This window comes from Canis aureus, chromosome 31, assembly GCF_053574225.1.
Source record: "Canis aureus isolate CA01 chromosome 31, VMU_Caureus_v.1.0, whole genome shotgun sequence".
Classification (NCBI taxonomy): domain Eukaryota; kingdom Metazoa; phylum Chordata; class Mammalia; order Carnivora; family Canidae; genus Canis; species Canis aureus.
In genome coordinates, this window is record NC_135641.1 from 12,953,551 (window position 1) to 12,973,813 (window position 20,263).

The 20,263-nt window shown below is 46.5% G+C and overlaps 1 long non-coding RNA gene across 1 annotated transcript in view; it reads left to right on the top strand.

Annotated features, from left to right (window-relative positions):
* Positions 1-20,263, top strand: part of LOC144302364 (uncharacterized) — a 38,027-nt gene that overhangs the window by 9,344 nt on the left and 8,420 nt on the right. The window lies entirely within an intron of this gene.

Genomic DNA, 20,263 nt, shown 5'->3' on the forward strand with positions numbered 1-20,263 from the left:
TGCCCATGGGAGCAGGTGTCTCCTCAGGCGCTGTGCTCCAACAGACCCCTGGCTTCGCGGGCTTGGCTGCAGGAGCACGATCGTTCCCGATGCTCTCAGACCACCGTGGCTCAGGAAGAATGGTTTTGACAGGAGTGATTTGGTCACCATGGGCAAACCTAACTTTTTCCTGGCAATGATCCAGCCCCTCTATGTCTCTGGATCTCAGCTTTCTGAGCGCAGCATCCTAACCACCCTTAGGAAACAATCCCTCTCGGGCTTTTCAATGTCAAGTAGTTCCTTAACCATTAGTTGTTAAACTAAATATGTGTCTTCAGCCTTTAATGCAACTGTCTCCATCCCAGCCGTCCACACTCTGGTGTCTCAGGTTCGCACATTTCTTTGTGGCTCGACACCCATTTTTGTCGCTGCCCTTCCTGATGGAGGCTCATGCCTGGGGGGTGGTGTGGAAAGTGTGTCCCTGTGATTTCAGAGGCTGCAAGCAGTCACAGCGCTGTGAGTGATAGAAATGCTGAGTTCTGTCCCTGGGCCGCCCTTGCAAGTGGCTCTGAGTCCCCTCTGCTTTTGTCATGTGCACTCACTGCATTGTGGTCTAGACGCCTTGTGGGATTGCTCAACTTGCAATAAAACAACAACAACAAACCATTTTGGTGTTTTAATCACATGACCAGCAGACAAGTTTTACTTTACGAACATGTTCCTGGGATGGCTGACAGGTTCTTGATGGAAGGCATCAATCCTTCTCCGAGTGGCATGATCTAATCCAGCTAGCCGGGTTTCCCTGCGGCAGACAAGCCAGAGGCTTCAACCTGCTAGGGGAACACGGGCTGGCACGGGAGTCAGGAGGGAGGGGGTGGCCCACTCGAGGCCTGGGGAAGACGGAGAAAGAGGGGAGGGGTGTGGGAAGCCCCGAGGGGGGGCGCCCAGGACGGATGCCTCGGGACGCCCCCTCAGTGCACCATTTCAGAAACTGGCCAGCCGGGCAGGACGTGACTGGGGCTCAGTCAGAGTAGTCAGGGACCCCAAACACATTCCAGCCAGTTGTTCTGGGTAAAAGGCATGAGGCCATGAATAATTTGTGGAGATTGATGAGCTTCCTCATGGAGAATCTGGCTGAATTTTTTTAAAAAATATTTATTTATTCAGAGGACACAGAGAGAGGCAGAGACACAGGCAGAGGGAGAAGCAGGCTCCCTCTGGGGAGGCTGATGAGGGACTCGATCCCAGGACCCCGGGATCACAACCTGAGCCAAGGGCAGAAGCTCAACTGCTGACCCACCTGGGTGCCCCAAATCTGGCTGAATTTTGAGGAGCTCCAGGAAGAAGACAACATTGCCCCTGCATGTTGGTGGAGGGGGTGGTGGGCGGGGGGGCAGTGTGGGGCAGTGGTGAGCAGCCTCAGGGAAAGAAGGTTCCCTCAGGAGGCTGTATGATGGTACAGAGCTGGTCACCTTTGCCCTGGAGACTAGGAGCTGAAAACTGACCTCTCCCGAGACTCCGTCTCTCAGCGCGTGAAGTAAGGGGCTGTGATGGTGTCTCCCCTACCTTCACTGAGTCCGAGAGTGTCCCTTTTTGCTTGATGATGACTCTGGTCTCTTATTTCTCCCTGGTGGCATTATTTGTTTCCCTGGGGCCCTTGCTCTAAGGTGGAGGGTGTATGGTTTTGTCAAGAGCGAGCCCCTGGCACAGCAGACCCCAAGCAAGGAGGGGCCCCAGGCAGGGAACAGCCCACCACCTCCCCTTGTCCACCTTCTCTCCCCTTGTCCCCAAACTCTGCTGTAGCTGAAAAGGCTGCGCCGGCCAGGAAGAGCAGCAGCCTGGAAGCCGAGCTGCCCCACAGCCAGAGAAGAGAGAGGAAAGCAGAGAAGCTGCTCCACGGGCCTGAGAGGACATGGAGACAGCACGCTCCCAGGGAACAAAGGGAATGCACACTTGCACTGGCTTGCACATGGAGGATCTGCACTAGAAGGTGGGCACCTCCCAGGGCAAGCAGGCTGCTCTCCTGGGAGACACATGCCTTCGGAGAAAAAGTGAAGAAAAAAAAATTTCCTCTGGGTTTATACCATCTTAGCCCTCAGAGATCACACTTTCAGGAAAGTTTGTTGGCAAATGGATTGTCATGTGGGCTACGGCATGAGCCGTCCAGGGGCGACTTTCACGGAAGACGCGGCAGGCCCTGGGGTCGGGCTGCCCTGCACAGGCTCCCTCCCTCTGGCCCATGCCCTGCCCTTTCCGTCTCCCTAGACTATTGCCTGAGCCAGCCTTTCATGGTGGCCCCGGATCTTTGGATCCATGGACTGGGCGGTGCCAAGGACAGCCTACGACAGAGGTCATCAGAGTGGCCAGCCACATGGCTGTGATCGCAACACAGAAGATGACCCGGGCCTCCCGCACTCTCCCTCTGGCTTCCTTTCATAGCTGGCTTCCCACTTCACTTTTCAGCCCTTTCCAGCCCTGCTGTGGTTTCTATTATTTAGGATTCCTGTTTATTCCTCCAACTGGTGTTCTGGGTATTCCTGTCTGCCATCCACGATAGAGTCAACTCACAGAATCTGCTCCTCCAAACCTCCTGTCCATGCCTTTTCGGCTGGGGAGCACACGCTCCGGTCCTGGGCCTGAGTCTGCAGGTCACCTGGGAGGCTGCAGGATGACTCTGAGGGGTTAGTGTCTACGCGGACTCACTGTGTAAGGGAGGCTGCAGAGATGTCAGCCTCTCCATGCACTGGTTACAACACAGTGACATGCTGACAGTCTGTCCTGGGAAAAAGAACAGGGCCCACAGAGACTTTACAACCAAGTGGGAATATGGAATCCTCTGGACATTTAAATCACATCTCCATTGTGTTTCATCTCTAAGAAACATTCCTTTCCATGACGTGTTTCAGTAGCGTCTTGAAATCCCTCCTCATGGATTGAATACACTGAAAATAGGCTCAACCATATGCCTTTCTGCGCTCTGTTGGGTGTTTGGTTCTTTGACTCATCACCCACACCACTTACAATATGACTTCGTAGTGCATCTCTGAGAACTCCACTTGGTATCGTACTTTGAAATTTCCCACTTAATTGGCTTTGATATGGTCAATGGTATTACGTATGTATATGCATGTGGGTGTGCGTGGATGTATGTGCAGAGTGCGCCCGTGTGTGCACCTGTGTGTGTGTGTGTGTGTGTGTATGTGTGTACACTATGCTGTGTAGCCTGGGTTTGGCTGGCTGGGCCCCTCCACTAAAGCTTTGTCCCTGTGGGAAGCATTGGATGGATGGTAAAAAGCAAAATTACAGACATCAAGGATTAGATGATTGAGTTTTAAGGGAGTGAACAAATGTTCCAAATTAGGAAGAGACTTGAGTGAAGGTCAGCATGTTTGAAGACGTAGGTAGATGAGTAAATAGATGAATGGTTGAATTTTATGTAATATTTGCTCAGAATGGATGATTTCCTTTGACTTGTTTTTTAATGACTGGATTGTGTTTCAGCGCAGTCTGAGGCTCTCGGAGAAGTTATGCAGGAAGCACAGAGATTTCCTGTCACCCCCTTTCATCCCACGTGGTCCCCCATTCCCTTCAATAGCATGCATGAGTGTTGTGTATTTGCTGCAGCTGAGTAGCCAATGCTGATGCTCTAATTTTGATAAAGTCACTGACGCTTTAGTCTGCTGGGACCCAAAGAGTCCCCAGCAGAGGGTCCGGCTGGGAACTGAGCCGGGCCCACCAGCCCTTCCTAGGTCTGGGGGAGCCGCAGCCTGCCTTGCCCACTTGGCTTTCCTCAGACTGATCCTTATTCTAACTCAAAACTCATCAGGCTGGTGCACACCCCCAACTCTGAGCGTGGCAGGTGTCCCAGGGTCCACCTCCAGGGCGGGAGCCCTAAGGAATGCTCCCTTTTACTACATCCCCGTCCCCTACACCAGGGGACTGTGGAGCTGGGAACCTTGTGCAGTGGAGGCAACCGTGGGTCAGTGGGAAAGGATATAAATGAGTTCCTGAATGAACTTAAGGAGTCTTGTTTTTACAAAAATGGATGGCTTGCCTGTGGCCAGTTCCACTCAGCAGAATTGCTGGGTACTGCAAGTGCACTGGGTACCCACAATCTTCTAGATTCCCCAAAATATGTTTTTCTTCATCTGAGCCCATTTTACTCAGAGGTTGAAGTGGCTGGAGAAAGGTCAGCGTGGACAAAACTTGACAGGTTTGTTGATCCTTTGCCTTGACCTTGGTCTCCTTGGGTTCAATATAAGTGCATGTGGGGAAGTGAGAGCTTCCTGGGCATCTGTGAGGATGGGAAGAAGAAGAATGTTCTTGCCAGGGTGGGAGAGCAGACGTGTGAGACCCGGGCAGGCGGGGGGCGGGGGGGCGGGCGAGGGCCAGTGCCACCTGTGCCTTCTCAGCCACGCCACCTTGACAAGCCTCCATCTGCTCAGGCAGCCGCTGGTTGTCATTCCGCAGGGAGCAAGTGGGAATCTAAATCCCCCACAAACATGTCTCCATCTCGAACAATGACAATTCTGTGTGTAGCACAAGAGTTCCCAGGATACAAGAAATACATATTTCGGGACACCTGGGTGGTTCAGCAGCTCAGGTCGTAATCCCGGGGTCCTGGGATGGAGTCCCGCATCAGGCTCCCAGGAGGGAGCCTGCTTCTCTCTCTTCCTGTCTCTGCCTCTCTCTGTGTGTCTCTCACGAATAAATAAAAATACAATCTTAAAAAAAAAGAAATACATATTTCTGATGGCAAATTCAATTCAATTCAATGTTCATTGAATTCAGTTCAATTCAATGTTAAATCCATGTGTTTCTTCAGAAAAATCATTGCATCTCCCTCAATGCCAAATCCTTCCCAGCTGCCACACAGGGCGACCCTCCTGCACAATTTTCACAGGACGCAAACAATGTCCTTCTGGGGCTGTGAGATGGGCACGCGTGCTCTTGGCTCATCAGCTACTGTTCATCTCTTGAAGACCCCACGAGTGAGCAACATCTTAGTTGCCGACCTTCCAACCAGGGGAATCTATGACCTAATGGTTTTCTTGTCTTTTTCTTGAGAAATAAGAGAATTAGATTTGTCCTGGGCTCCCTAATTACCCCTGTTTTTAAATTTTAAGTACATTAATTTTTTCTTCTCAGCCCCTTAAACAGCGTGTCTCAACCTTGGATGTAAGTTAGTACCACATGGGGTGCTGGGAAAATACCAATGACACCAGTTGGGACCAGGCCAACTGAACCAGGGTCTCAGGGGGCAAAGCTGAGCCTTTTGTCTCCTGGGTGGGGAGGCGGCTATTCCTGGTTTGTGTATTTGTGAGCTCCACCGGGGTTCTTATGGGAGCTCAGCTTGGGGACCACTGCACGTGTGATCATGCTTTCTCCCTGCCCTTGGGATTTACTGTCTGAGGCATGATTCTCAGAGTGTGCTGCTCTGACCAGTGGCAACAAGGTCACCGGGGCAGGAAACACCAGTTCCAGGGCCCTGTAATAGCTCTGTGGACTCAGAAACTCTGGGGGTGGACCTAGTAATCTGCACTGTCATCCCTCCCAGGTGAGACTGGCATGGGCCGTATCCTGAGAGCACCTGTCCAAGGCACCAACTCTCCCTTCCCCGGAAGCAATTTAAACCTCCCAACTTTGGCTTCCTTCCACCAGGCGGGGGGGTCCATCTCGACATCCCAGCAGTGAGTGCCTTGCAATCACGTCAAGTACAAAACCCATGTCTCCCCTTTTTGTCTCTTCCTGTATTCCTCAGCATGATTCTGGACATCCAGGCTCAATATCTGAGTTTTCTGAGCTCTACCTTGTTACTCTTCCTGGCCACCAATTTGTGCTTCTCCTTCCTCATTGTGAGGAGGCCCGGCTTTCCTGGGACCATCACAGCCACTCCTCCCAAGGGAACTGGGACTCTGCCCTCCATGCCTTCCCTCACTGTCGTCACCTTTGCTGCTGCTCTTGGAAAAACCTCCCAGATCTCATCAAACCCTTCTGCCCTTAGGCACACCAGAAACAAACACAGCCATCAATTCACCAACATTAGCGCCAGATGCAACCCTTCCCCCCTCCATCGGGCTGGATGACACTCATCCCCAAGGATTGCCCCACGGTCAGACCCTGGCGGCTGGGAGTGTGGATATTCTGCTGGTTTCCTGCCTCTGCCTCTCGTATCTCACTGCTGCTTCTGCTGGCATCACTTCACTGACTGCATAGCCCCTACCCTCGGCCACCCTCAGGCTCAGCTAAACTTTGTCTCCTACCTACAAGTGTTGACACCCTTGTTGATCCTTTAGCATTCTCTTTTGCAGCATTTATAATGCTTGACATATTAAGACAAGCTCCACTTTTTACGGCAAACAGAACATAAACTCAGAAAATCTCCCTCCCTTTTTCACCAGAGCCTTATAGATGGATTAGGCATTGGGTCATTCCTGTTTTTTCCTCTTAGACTTCCCCTTACTTCCTTAGCCACCTGCTGGGGTGTCCGCTGCATACTTGAGTGTGCCTTACCACAGCTGCTCCAAACAAGACCCTCTTGATTTATCTAATTTTTTTTTTAAGATTTTATTATTTATTCCTGAGAGACAGAGAGAGAGAAACAGAGACACAGGCAGAGGGAGAAGCAGGCTCCCTGTGGGGAAGCTGATGTGAGACTCGATCCCTGGAACCCAGGATCACAACCCCAGTCAAAGGCAGACACTCAACCACTGAGCCCCCCAGGTGACCCAATTTCTCTAACTTTCTTGATGATCTTCCTACTCTCAGAGACCCCCAGTCAAAGGCAGACACTCAACCACTGAGCCCCCCAGGTGACCCAATTTCTCTAACTTTCTTGATGATCTTCCTACTCTCAGAGACCCAACCTGAATCCTTGGAGATCTTTTCACACTCTTCAGCCCCCATATCCATCATTTACTTAGACACGTTGATTCTTCTTGTTTTTTCTATGTGGTTTGCCTCTTTTTCTCTAGTCTTTATGCCATAAGTCTAGTAGATTCCCTTGTCATTTCATGCCTGTTAAATGTGTGGCAAACACAGGCTGGAACAGGTGTTTAAGGAAGAGAGGCCCTTGTCTTGCTAGAATGTGTACTGACAGCTCTGCACGAGGGGGCTGTTAATTATGGATACCCTGACCCAAGCCTGGCTATCTCAGGATGCAGCTACTCAGGCAAGAGGAGCGGTCAGCATCATGGCCAGCTCCTGGTACCAGAGTCTTTCTGCTCACTTGACCATCAGGAGTGCTCCTACCAGCTTCCATCTTTACACCTGCTCGTGTGAGAAGCCAGTGTTGGTGTCAAGGAGACACACACTCAGTTCTCTTCCCACGGCAGCATTTGTGCATGGAGCTTCTGCAGCTCAGAAACCAGGGAGGTTCTGCAGCTCAGAAAGCCCCAGCAAGGCAAGAATGGGGAGCTAGCTCTGAGTCTCCACTCCAGCCTGTAGTCTTTGCTCTCTGATCATTTTTTCTCCAAGACTCTCTTTTGTTTTAAGGTGCAAAGGGAATGCATAGTACTCCAATAACTTTGCTCAATAAATCCTCAATCTCTTTATTTTCCTGTAAATTGTTAACATTCTCCTTTATACTCTGGAGGCCCTTGAGTTCAGAGTCTCAGACCAGTTTGGGGCCATCACATATACTGTGCATCCTGGTTCACCATCCATCTTCAGGGTGTAGCATAACTGAGACATCGGGGCCTCAGCACTGGGGCCTCAGCTGAGACCAAAAAAAGCCTTATTTAATATCTGGCTACTCAGTTATAGCAAAATGTATATGATGCACCATAAAGAAATGAGTTCAAATACAGACCAAAGCTAACTCACTCCAGAACTAGTGAGGCCCAGCATTTCATTTGGCTCAGCTGCCTCTCCCCACAGAGGGCTGGCACCCAGTGCTGGCACCCAGTGCTTGCATCTGCTCACCAGCCATATCTCTTCCTTCCAGTGGCACCAATTTCTGGTGCGTGCGTGTGTGTGTGTGTGTGTGTGTGGGCACGCACAAGCACTTATACACTAGGCCAGGCATGTTTTCTCAGATTTTGCAAATTCCCTTGATCAATATTAAAATTAGAAAGGGGATTTTACCAATTGTTTCCAGGGCAGTTTTACTTCCTCTGTTAAGATTTTTGAAATATTCATTATCCGGGAATAGTTTTTCTCCCAGTTTGTAGTTCCCCAGAGCTTCTATTTTTAATTTATTTTAATTTAAACATCCCATGGCACACTGCTCTGCATTTTCTGTCTGATTATACTGCAGGGCTTGAGAGGGTCTCAGGGGAGCCAGAGGCTGGAATCTTCTTTTCCCAAAACCCCACTTCTTGGTTTTTAGATATCAAATAATTTTAGTTTGTCTCTGGGCAGATTGCCAGCTGCTGTGGATCTGTAGCTCAGGCCTTTGTCATACTCTGGGACATTTATTAGGCATTTTACCCAACACTTATAGCTCATATGCTTCTGACTTGAGTTATGTAAGTGTAATCCAGTGTGGTCAATATTGAGTGGAACAAAATTCCTTACTAAAATAAATTCAAATTAAATATTTCAATTTACTTATAGCTAACCATGCTTACCTAATTTGTTCATAGTAATAAACAGCTTTATTTAATTTTTTGAAGATTTTATTTACTTATTTGACAGAGACAGAGAATGAGAGAGCTCTAGAGAGAGCACAAGCAGGGGGAGTGGCAGATGGAGAGAGAAAAGCAGGCTCCTGGTGGAGCAGGGAGGTCCCATAGGGCTCAATCCCAGGACCCCTGGATCATGACCTGGGCCAAAGGCAGACACTTAGCTGACTGAGCCACCAAAGCACCCCAGTAATAAACAATTTTAAAACAAATTCTTCAAATGTAGAACAAGCATATGAGCACAACTTATGGAAATGATAGGAGATTGACTTCATCACATTGCAGGCAGTGGAGAGTGTGATGAGACACATGTCAGTGACACAGGCATTTTCTTCTTTTGCTGAGAGACTGACCAAGAATTGCATATGAAAAAGTGCAAAAAGAAAGTATTTATCAGAAAATTGACTGACAACACTTGAACTGTTTGCCATCAACATCTCTCCACACTATTATTTTTGTGAATTGAATTTAAGCCTTTTTTTTCCCAGGTGGTGTTGACATGGGTCACTGATTCTCTTGCTCTTTATGTGCACATAAACTCATTGATTTGTAAGTTTGTTTCTTTTACTTATTTTTTAAAAAGATTTTATTTATTTATTCTTGAAAGACACACAGAGAAAAGCAGAGATGCAGGCAGAGGGAGAAGTAGGCTCCTTGCTGGGAGCCCAATGTGGGACTCGATCCCAGGACCCCAGGATCATGTCCTGAGCCAAAGGCAGATGCTCCACCACTGAGCCACCCAGGCACCCAATTTGTTTCTTTTAAAACCAATCGCAGAATGCATTAATATCTCATTCATTGTGATCTCGTCAATTTCTGCCTATATTCATGTGGCTAAAACTTCTTTATACTTCATAAGTCATACAGTATCTTCTTTGTTACATTACTTTTGGCATTTCAGCAATAAATTGGAAGAGGCAAGGATTCGAATCCATAGCCTTATACATCTACTAGGGTATTTTAAAATTATTCCTTAAAGTTGTTCAGAAACCATTGGTGCTTTAGAACTGCCATGCATGGTGCACCTGGGTGGCTCAATCGGCTAAGCATTGGCCTTCCGCTCATGTCATGATCCTGGGGTCCTGGGATGGAGCCCTGCATTGGGCTCCCTGCTCAGTGGGAGCCTGCTTCTCCCTCCCCTGCCACTCCCCCTGCTTGTGCTCTCTCTCTGTCTCTTGCTGTGTCTCTGTCTCTCTCTCAAATAAATCAATAAAATCTTTTAAAAAAAGAATTGCCATGAATGTGATAATGTTCAGATGATTGCATATAGCGATGGAAACATCACTTCAAGTCCTCTGACCCTCGATAGAGTAAGATGAAACATGAAAACTATTTGTACTTGCTTTGGGTTTTTAAAACTCAGAGTAATCTGTGGTTAGTTTACATCTAAGAACCCCAAACATCTTTTACAGAATCATTCTTTATCAAACCAACAAGAGATGAACATGGAGCAGGGATTGTTAATTCTCTCTTAAAATGTGGGGTCTTCATTGGCTGTGATGGCAGCTGCTTTGCCTTGGCCATTGGGCAATTCATCTGAACCTCCAATGGAGATTCTGTTTGCCCAGCTGTGCTTTCAATGTTTCCACCTAACCTCCCCCGGCCCCTCAACCAGTTGTAGCCTCTTGGGCTTTGTGCATACAATTGGTGTCTCCACAGCTTGTTAAGTGGTTACACTCTTTCACACACCACTACATGTGGAAACCAGGGTGGATTTCCAGCCCCTCAAGAGGAAAAGCTGGGGTTCCTCAGCAACAGCAGTCTTAAAACTTGAAACGTCATTTTGCAGGAGGGGAAAAAGCCTCCAAGCTCAGCAAAATGTTTTTAGGCAACAATTCCTGGGGTTTCAGAGGCAATCCCTCTATGATTTTCAGGAACTTAGCCTCTGCTGTTGGGTCCATGTGTGAATGGTGCGTATCAGCTCTTCCACTAACACCTTAGCCAAAGTTCTATTTTACTGGAGACCTCAAGCTTCTTTGTATTGTGTTTGAAGTGTACCTAAAAGTAAACGAGGGGCTGGTTTAGTATCAAGGGTAGAGATCCCTGTAGTATCTAGTTGGTGGATCCCACTCCCAGGGTCCTCACTGTCTGTGGATCTGGTTTCCGGGGTCCATCAGCATAGAATTCTATTCTGCATATGCTCACCCATGGCTAATTTCTGGCCATCAATCAAGATGAGTAATTAGAGAGAAAAACAATCTGAATCTTTGACCACAAAAGGAGTATTATTTGAATCCTAACCAATGAGTGTGGCAAGGTAAACCTCAATCTAAGTCCTACATAAATTATCACAGATCCTAAAATATTGGGATTTCCTTGTTTAAATTACATATATAGGAAAAATCAAGTAAGTATTCAAATCTGTTGTTAGTAAGGTAAATGTTAATACTATGTAGACTTCTTTAAAAATACATAAATAATGTTTGGCATGGACTGTCTGGAAAATCATTTCAAGACTAATAACACTGCAGGAAATACACTTCTTAGCTCATTCTAAGCAACAAACGTAACCTGAGTCTGTCGTTCAGCTGGTTGGGTTTGGTGGAGGTGTAAGCAGTTGCAAACAGAGAAGGCTCCTATGAGCACTTACCAGAAAAAAACTCATATTGGTTCAAAGCATTCCTTCTGGGCCATCTAGCCAAGCTCAGCCATGAAGTCTAGTAAGGTCTGGAAGGACACCCTCCATTACTGTTACAAGATGGTTTCCCTTCAATGAAAAATGAAAATGAGAGATTCAGTGGAAAATCTCGTTTAACCAATTATCAGAGCTTTAATTACTTGGTCTGTGAAGAATCTAACATCCTTCCTTTTCCCCTATCCCTTGTAACGGACAGAGTTAAAAGTGGGCAATAATGTATGTGGTTAATTCTGTGAAATAAATGTCAACAGGACATTATAATGAACTTCCATTTCTCCCAAATCCAAATAAGTTATACTTTGATTCTCCATTTGCTCAAACACACTGTCATGTAGATATATTATTAGTATTACCTATATAATTAAATATTTTAATTTTCTACAAGAAATAAATAAATGGACCCAACCTTGGACTATGCATGGCCATAGCAGAGGTAACAATTTGCAATGACCAGGAATGAAACTCATTCACACTGTCCTCACATCGATTGGTGTTGGGCCTGGTAATCACCCATTGTAACAGCTCCTTTATTTTGCTGTGAAAAGTGATTTACACATTTTTTTTGAGCCTGACACCCTGCAGGATTCCAGGCTCCCTCTTCTCGCGTTATTCCCCCGTTCCTTCTTTCCACAGACACTGTCTGTGTGTCAGGCAGAAGGCAGGCCAAGCAGAACCCTGGGAGGCTGTGTGAGCCACAGTTTGTGCTCAGAGGGCACAGGAGGGAACAATGTGATTCTGAATAAAATTAAGGAGGGCACTGAAGACAGGGAATTAATTTTGCCCATGATGGGGGACCCTGGATTTTTCAAGGGCCTTATATGTTTTGAATATCATAATTAACATTCCACCTATTAAGACAGTGCAGAGAACAGAGCAACCAGATGTGTTAGGAGACAGGCTCCCTCTGGAGCCAACATCCCATGAGATGGTGGTGAGGGCTCAGCTTCAGGATGGGGCATGAGCTCAGGTTTTGAAGAGATTTAAGCTAAAGTATTGAAATTTATTTTGAAGACAGTAGGGACATTTCACATTTCCAAGGAGGGAACTTTTAAGAACTGATCTGTGTTTTCAAAGGCAACTCCCAGAAGTTTGGGCATAAATTAAATGGAACGTGTCTGGAAGCTTCATTGTTTTCTCTTCTACATTCAAGTCTGTGGTCCAATTCAAGTTCATTACTGTCTCTGCTGTGAGGTAGAGGCCAATATTCACTTTAAAAAATTTTTTTATTTATTTATTTATGATAGGCACACAGTGAGAGAGAGAGAGAGGCAGAGACACAAGCAGAGGGAGAAGCAGGCTCCATGCACCAGGAGCCCGACGTGGGACTCGATCCCGGGTCTCCAGGATCGCACCCTGGGTCAAAGGCAGGCGCTAAACTGCTGCGCCACCCAGGGATCCCTATTCACTTTTTTCTATAGAAATATTGGATTTATCAGGTGCTCCCTATGCAAATGTCATACTTTGCCTCTGATTGATAGTTATTTCTTCATCGCAAACCAGGTCACTCTATATGGTAGGTTGATGGCACAAAGATCCCAACTAATGGTCTCCCTGTATCCACTCCTTATAATTTTTACTTCTGTCCTATTTTGCTTTGGACACAGGCATATGACTTATTTTGACCAAGTGAGTGTGAGTACTGACCTGCAAAGTACATGTGAATCTCCAAGGGTGCTCTTGCATGATTACACAGGCTCTCTTTTCAATCTCTGAATTTACTATGGTAACATGGGCAGGGGGTATAGGGTTGTCAGGGACCCATGGCTGAGATCCCGGTCATGTTGGCTATCCTTGCTGAAGCCATTGTAGACTGACAAACAGCCAGCTGACCCTCAACACATGAAACAGCTCAGACTCCAAGGCACTGACCAGAAACCCAGCTGAAATCAGTAAATCTCTCCAGCTGACCACTGACATATGAACAATAGTAAATCTGCATTGTTTTACAGCATCACATGTTAGGATAGTTTGCAAAACCTCTTGTTCATGACTACGGGTAACTATTGCAGAAATTGCTGGGTCGAAGCAAGTACTGCGATAACAAAAATCTAAAGTTCTTGCCATCCTTTGGGACTAAGTGGAGAAGAAGATTAGAAAAATGCAATGGAGTTTCTTAGGAGGCTGGAGTCATGGTGGCCCATGACATTTAGCAGTGGAACAATTTTTAAAACCATCATACGTGGTGACTTGAGCTAGCAGATGTACTGAATAAATGTTTGGATTGGACAATTATATTTTGAGGCAGAACGCTGAACATTCAGCTGGCTCCTATTAGCTCTGTAATGAGCTATGGCAAGAACTGGGCATTTTACAAGCAGAACTTAGAGGAAATATGGACACATTAGAATTTTCAGGATTGGGATGTAAAATTCTCATCTCCGGCATTTCCAGTAGATAGAAGTCTCAACGCAGTGCATCTACTCGTCTAGATAAAGGGTTCTACAGGCCATAGAAGATCAATCAAAATCAACATGGATATAACACTATCATTGTATTCCTGAATTCACAATTCATATTCAAGTTGTACTAGTTTTCCCAATGATATTCATCACTACTCTTCTTTTTTATACTGGAGGATCTAGTTCAGAGTCCCACATTGCACTGAATTGTGGGGATGGATATTTAAAGTCCCTTTAATCCAGAAAATACACTCCATCTTCCTTTATCTTCTGTCATCTTGACATTAAAAATTCAGCTGTTATTTTGTAGAATTTGGGTTTGTTGCATACTTCCCTGTGATTGAATTCAGGTACACCTTTTGTACTAAAGAAGTAATGTTTCCTTCTCAGGGCACCATTTTTGTAGGCGCATAATGTCAGTTTTTCCCATTATTGGAGATGTTAATTTAGAGTACCTGGCTAAGGTTGTGTTAGGGTCACCCATTGTAAAGCTATTATTCTGTTTATAATTAACAAATAATTTTGAGTCTATGTACATATTTATTATTTATTGAACCTCCACTCATCAGTTTTTGCATCCACTGAAGAATCCTGCTTGAATCTATTACTGCATTAATGGCATTGCATTTTCTTTACCATGCGTAATGCCATCAGGGCTGTTGGTCACATGTAAATCAATTCTAGATAGTTTAAACAGGAAAAAAAAAAAGTTGAAACAGAGTAGAGACACTCAGAGAGTGACCCGCAAAGACTCTCAACATCCTTTGAGATGTTGCAGTGAAGAGCAGTGCTCATATGCACAGCATGGTTGTTCCAGGGGGAAGGCCCACTGCCCACCACAGACAGCTCTGCTTGTGCTCCGCACGATGCCACGGCTGGGCCTAGGCAGGGGCATCTTCCCTCACAGTATTGGAAGCCACAAAGCATCTACTTTTTAGATTCTTTAGTTTCTGAAGAGAAGCCTTATTCATGCTTGTTCTAATATGCTGATTGGTGGAGACAGTGCGTATAAGGTAGCTGAGGGTGAGTCTGGGAAGAGAGTTCTGGTTTCTTTCCTGTGGGGGTAGGGCACTGACTCACAAAATGAGGGATCCACCAACCCCTGGAAAGGAATGCTCGCAAGACTGTTTTTAAATGATTAACTTTAACAGCCATATGTTTCCTTCCTTTCTCTCTTGTTTATTTTTTTTAAATTATTAATTTCTACCAGTTTGAAACAGTGTCCTCACTCTTGTTTTCTTTCTTTAATGTTATCCATGCTTTTAAAATATGATTCACCCTACATGTTTGTAACACTGTTTGGATTTATTTAAGATCTTTCATCTCCTTCTACAAAAGGTCAAGGAGCATGGTGTGCTTTAGCTACCCACTCACACCCTCTCGGCCTGCTTGTGTAGTCTAGAATTTTCAACTGAGCCCTCTCAACACAAAAATCAGATTTGGCGACAGAGTTATAGTTACTTGGGTCTTTGCAGAGCTAGTCTTTTTAAGTCCTCTCCATGCCTCTGGGTGTACTTTCCTCCTTTTTATAATAAACAGTCTCTTTTTTAAATGTAGAATGTTGCTGGGATGCTTGGGTTGCTCAGCGGTTGAGCATCTGTCTTTGGCTCAGGTTGTGATCCTGGGGTCCTGGGATTGAGTCCTGCATGGGTTCCCCTCAGGGAGCCTGCTTTTCCCTCTGCCTGTGTCTCTGCCTCTCTCTCTGTCTCTCATGAGTAAATAAATTAAAAAAAAATTTTTTGAAATAAATAAATGTAGAATATTGCTAACCTGTCCTAGAATTTTGAGACTGAATGTCGTTATCACATCATGAATTTCAGTGTTCAGGGATCAGCACATGATTCCAGGTTGGTCTGTTTTTCCCCCTCAGAATTTCCACTACTTTCCCACTGCTTTGTCAAATTTACCAAGGATAAGTCTGCTATTACTCCAGCGGGTATTCTTTCTATTTAAAAAAAAATATTCTTTCCCCTTTTGCTCTTTTGTTTTCTGTTCTAAATTTCATTGTTTTTAGGTGGATTTGTCTTTTTTCAACTTGCCCCAAACCCAGATGGAATTTCCTATGGAAGGTGCTGGGTACTTACCAGGTAGAAAACTGTACAAGCCATCACCTCGTGGACACCTGTTCCTCTGTTCTTTCCTTTCACCTTGCAGTCTCTCAGAGTCTCTTCCGGGCTGTGTGGTTTTCCTTATCTTTTCTCAAATCCCTTCTTGCTGAACTCCTTGGCAATTGTCTGGGTTGCTCAACTCTATTCTTCCTGCTCCATCTCCAGTCTGACTGTCTTAACTTTGGTATTTCCTCTCCAACAATGGCTAAGAGACATTCTTTCACTCATTAATTTACATGTTCATGTATTTATACATGTTTTGAACACGAATTTATTGAGGATCTATCAGCACTGCACCCTCTGTGTTAGGGGTGACAATTCCACATTTTCATGAAGTCATGAAGTGGACCTTTTTTTTTCTTAAATATTTTTATAAGCTTAGTTTAAGGTAAGAAAAATCTGGTTACTAATAATGTAAGTCTCAGGCTATCAGTCTCAAAAAAAATCACTAGTTAAAATCCCAGAAATTGGCTCCCAGTAGGAGAAAAGGAGAATTTTTTCTCTGACATTTTATTCCCTGTGGGTGGGAATCTGATGCTTTCCTTCTGTGGGTCACATGCTCACACTTGTCCCATTAACTATCCCGCCTGGAAAGATTCAGGCCACACTTAAATGTCTTTTTATTCTCCAATTCCTACATAACAAATAATCAATATTCTCTTTTGATAGTGGTGGTGATTAACTCACACAAAACTCTACTTGTGTCTTTCCTCCCCCTCCTTCCCTTCTCCTTCCCTCCCTCTCCCCTTCCTCCTGACATTTCTTCCTTCCTTCCTTCCTTCCTTCCTTCCTTCCTTCCTTCCTTCCAGCCTCCCTCCCTCCCTCCCTCCCTCCCTCCCTCCCTGTCTTCCTCCCTTCCTTCCTTCCATCCTGCCTGCCTGCCTTCTAGGCCTTCAGACTCCTCAGAGCAGCAGATGCAGGGACAGATTTTCAGCACAGCAGAGCACACTATTGCATCAGGGCAGATGTGGTATTTGAGGAGATAAGCTATAAGACCTCTTGGTGTGTCAAGGGGACTCTGAAGAGGAGGTGAGGGAGGTGAGGTTTGAATAGAAGCTTTAAGGAAGACATTTGGGGGAGGGGCCATAAGAGAGAGCATGTGGTGGCAGCGTCCTAGCATGAGCAGCCATCAGAGAGGAGAAAAACACACCTTCAAAGCTAGTTCTTCCTTTGATTGGCAAATATCTAATAAGTCACGTAACCATTAGTCTCAGTCCCCCATTTGCAACATGGGTTAGCAACACCTGCCTCAACAGAGCTGCTGAGAGCAGTAAACCAGATAATGCCCTCAAAGACCTTGGCTCGGTGCCTGGGTGAGGGGGCCCGCTCCAGGCCTGGGGCCGCCCTGACTGCTGTGCGCTGGGGGATGGCCAGCTGCCAGCATCCTTCCTTTTCTCCCCCAAGCCACTAACACACGGCTGACTGTATTAGCCTTGCTGAGGTGGTGAGTTCATTGCAATAATGGCATGCCCCCGCCTCCAGCACTGGGCACTCTGTTGTGATGGCTGAGTGCTTCTTCTCTGGGAAACTGGGGCCTTGGCCGCCCACAGCCATGGTCAGCTCTGCGCACCAGGTGCTTCTGCTCAGCTCCCTGCTGGGCCCAATGAAGCAGGGGAGCAGGGTGCAGGAATCACTGGTCAGATGACCCCCTCCCCACCGGAGGCAGAGCACATGCCCTGCGGGCCTGCCCACAAGGCCACCCAGGGCCAGTGCTCCCTGTGGGAGGGAGTGGAGGAAGCCCAAGGTCAGCCCAGCTCCAGGCACAGACCTGATCCAGAATAAACCTGCTGAGGCTGCACGTGTGCCAGCTAATCTCGGTGCCTAAGGAAGGGCGACACTGCTCCTCCACCTGCCACAGGTTATCCTGGTGGCAGGAAACAACCTGCAGTGGTCAGGTGGTCATGATGACTAACTATCACTCTGTCAATCCATCTGTCCATCCAGTGGAGCTTGGCTTTGGCATTGCAGCCAATGGAAAATGGAGTGACTTAGAACAAGCAGAAACCAAGGGCTTCATACAATCTGAACCCACTTTATTACAGTTCCACCCTTGATGTTGGAGAATGCTGACATTATTTTATTGGGTTTCTTATTTAGGGTGAGATGGGAGCTGCTACTCCTTGTATAGAATCCCTTTTCCTCATTCTGAGATCAGGCTGCCAGAGAAGTTTGATCCAGGAGGGAAACTCCTGGGAGCGTACGAGGGTGGAAGAAACCACCTACATTAAATCCTTGAGGAACTGCTCTTCTTGGGGCAGGGACTGCCCTCCGGGATCCACAGCCTCTGAGCCCCAACCACGTCCTATTCCATTGGCCCTAAACAGAAACTAGAGAGGATGAGGAGAGTCCTGCCAGGGGTTTTCTTTCCTTCAGAAAAGTATTAATCTGGGGATGTATTCTTGCTTCTTTGTTTGTTTTCTTTTCTAAGATTTTATTTATTTATTCATGAGAGACACCGAGAGAGACAGAAACACAGGCAAAGGGAGAAGCAGGATCCCTGTGGGGATCCCGATGCAGGACTTGATTCCAGAACCCCAGGATCATACTCTGAACCACCTAGGCATCCCTGGGGATGTATTCTTAAAAAGCAAATACTCATGAGGCACCTGGGTGGCATAGTTGTTTGAGCATCTGACTCTGGATCTCAGCTCAGGTCTTGATCTCTGAGTGGTGAGTTCAAGCCCTACAATTGGTTCTGCACTAAGTATGGTGCCTACTTAAAAAAAAAAAAAAGTGCAGACACTCAGTCCATCTTTCTCCTACCAATTGCTAATACTTATGGTGTACTTGCTTGTTGGGCCACTTTGACAGGGGGGTCTGGAGCCCACCCACCATCCTGCCATTGCTGTCTGAAAGGGATGTTGGTAAAGGTGGCAGGTGTTAAAACTCTGGGAGAGGAACTTCAACAGTAAAAAAAATGAATAATAAAAAATATTTCTAGCCTAAGATTCCCTTTTCTTGACTAAGTAAAATGTTCACATATGGTAGAAGTAGGAACAAAAGAGCATTTGCTGTCACTAAAAGAAACCCTCGCTGTCTGCATAGGATAAGGGACTTTATCTGTTCATGGTGAAGTGAATAAAGCTTGGGAAAAATTATCAAGGTTGGATAAAAGAAACAGGTCTGTGTGTCACTGCCAATTGTCCACATCATGTGGACATGATGTGGACACATCATGTCCGGGATCTGAATATAAAGTAGTGAGGACAGCAAAGTGACTATGTGCCTGGGGGCAGCACTCTGATTCTCTAGCACCTGCCAGTATGACCACCACTGGCTGAGCATACCTATGGAGCACTTGAAATTGGCCTAACCTGAATGGAGATGTGCTCTAAGCGAAAAATAAATACTGGATTTCAGTGGTTTGGTATAAAAAGAGAATGTAAAATATCTCACTTAACTTTACGTTTATTTTGATCAGTGCTGTGCTAGGAGTTGAGAGTCTGGATCAATGGGCGTTCGGACCAAGCGCAGGAGGAAGGTGGACCAGCTACCTGGATGGAGCTTGCAGGGGAGGGGAGGTGGAAAGACCCTAAGAACAGACCGCTGGGGAACAGGAGCTGTGGTATTGGAATGACATCCTCTTCTTCTGACTGGGAAGGATTTTTAATACATATCATACAGATTTTTTTTTGATAAGCTAAGTTTGAGCAGTTGGCTGAACATACACCTTGGTGTGGATCAGAGTTGTGTTGTACAGCCCCAGTCTAATAATGCTCGTCCCCCAGGGGTCACTTATCTAGCAGAGATGTGGGGAGACCCAGTCCAACCTCCTCAAGAGAGCAAGAGCAATGAGATAGAAAGACCACAGATGATTTATACTCAGTGTGAACAACATGATGTTACACTGAACATCATAGCAAGTTGAGAATGAGTAGCACCAACTAGGGGTTTTGCCCACATTTAGCTTATGGACTCAGGCTGAGCTGGGAGGAAATGGGGAAGCCCTTTGGAGAAGAACATGCTGATGAGGTGATCAGTACAGGAGTGATCAAGGTACAACTCAGCACTTGGAGCCCAAGTGATGCTGGAGGCTAGATGACAACTGAGGCATGGGGAGTCTGAAGGAGCGGCTGCTAGGACGGACCCCCTGGTTTTGGACTGGGGCAACATCAACATCCTGGGTGGGACAACACCTCGTGGGATGGTGACACACGAAGTAAGACAGCCGGGTGTTTGTGTCCAGCAGGGTTCTAGGTGGTGAGCGGTGTTAGCATGAGGCCCAGCCAGCCCAGGTCTGGGGAAACTAGGCTACGTACACACTCACACCCACAACAGATTCCGTGGGGTTTTCTTGTCATTCCCACTCTCTGACTAGATGCCTCCTCAAAACCACTTCGAGTGCCCATTATGCCCCATGGTCGTCTAGGATTTCCCAAGTGGCCACTTTCCACTGCGATAGGCAGAGGCATCTGACACAGTGTCTCAGGCACTTGGCACCCCGGGTTGGCGTGCCCCCTGCACACAAAGCCGACCTCTTGGGCCGCTGCTCCCAGGTGTGCAGGACGGCATCCC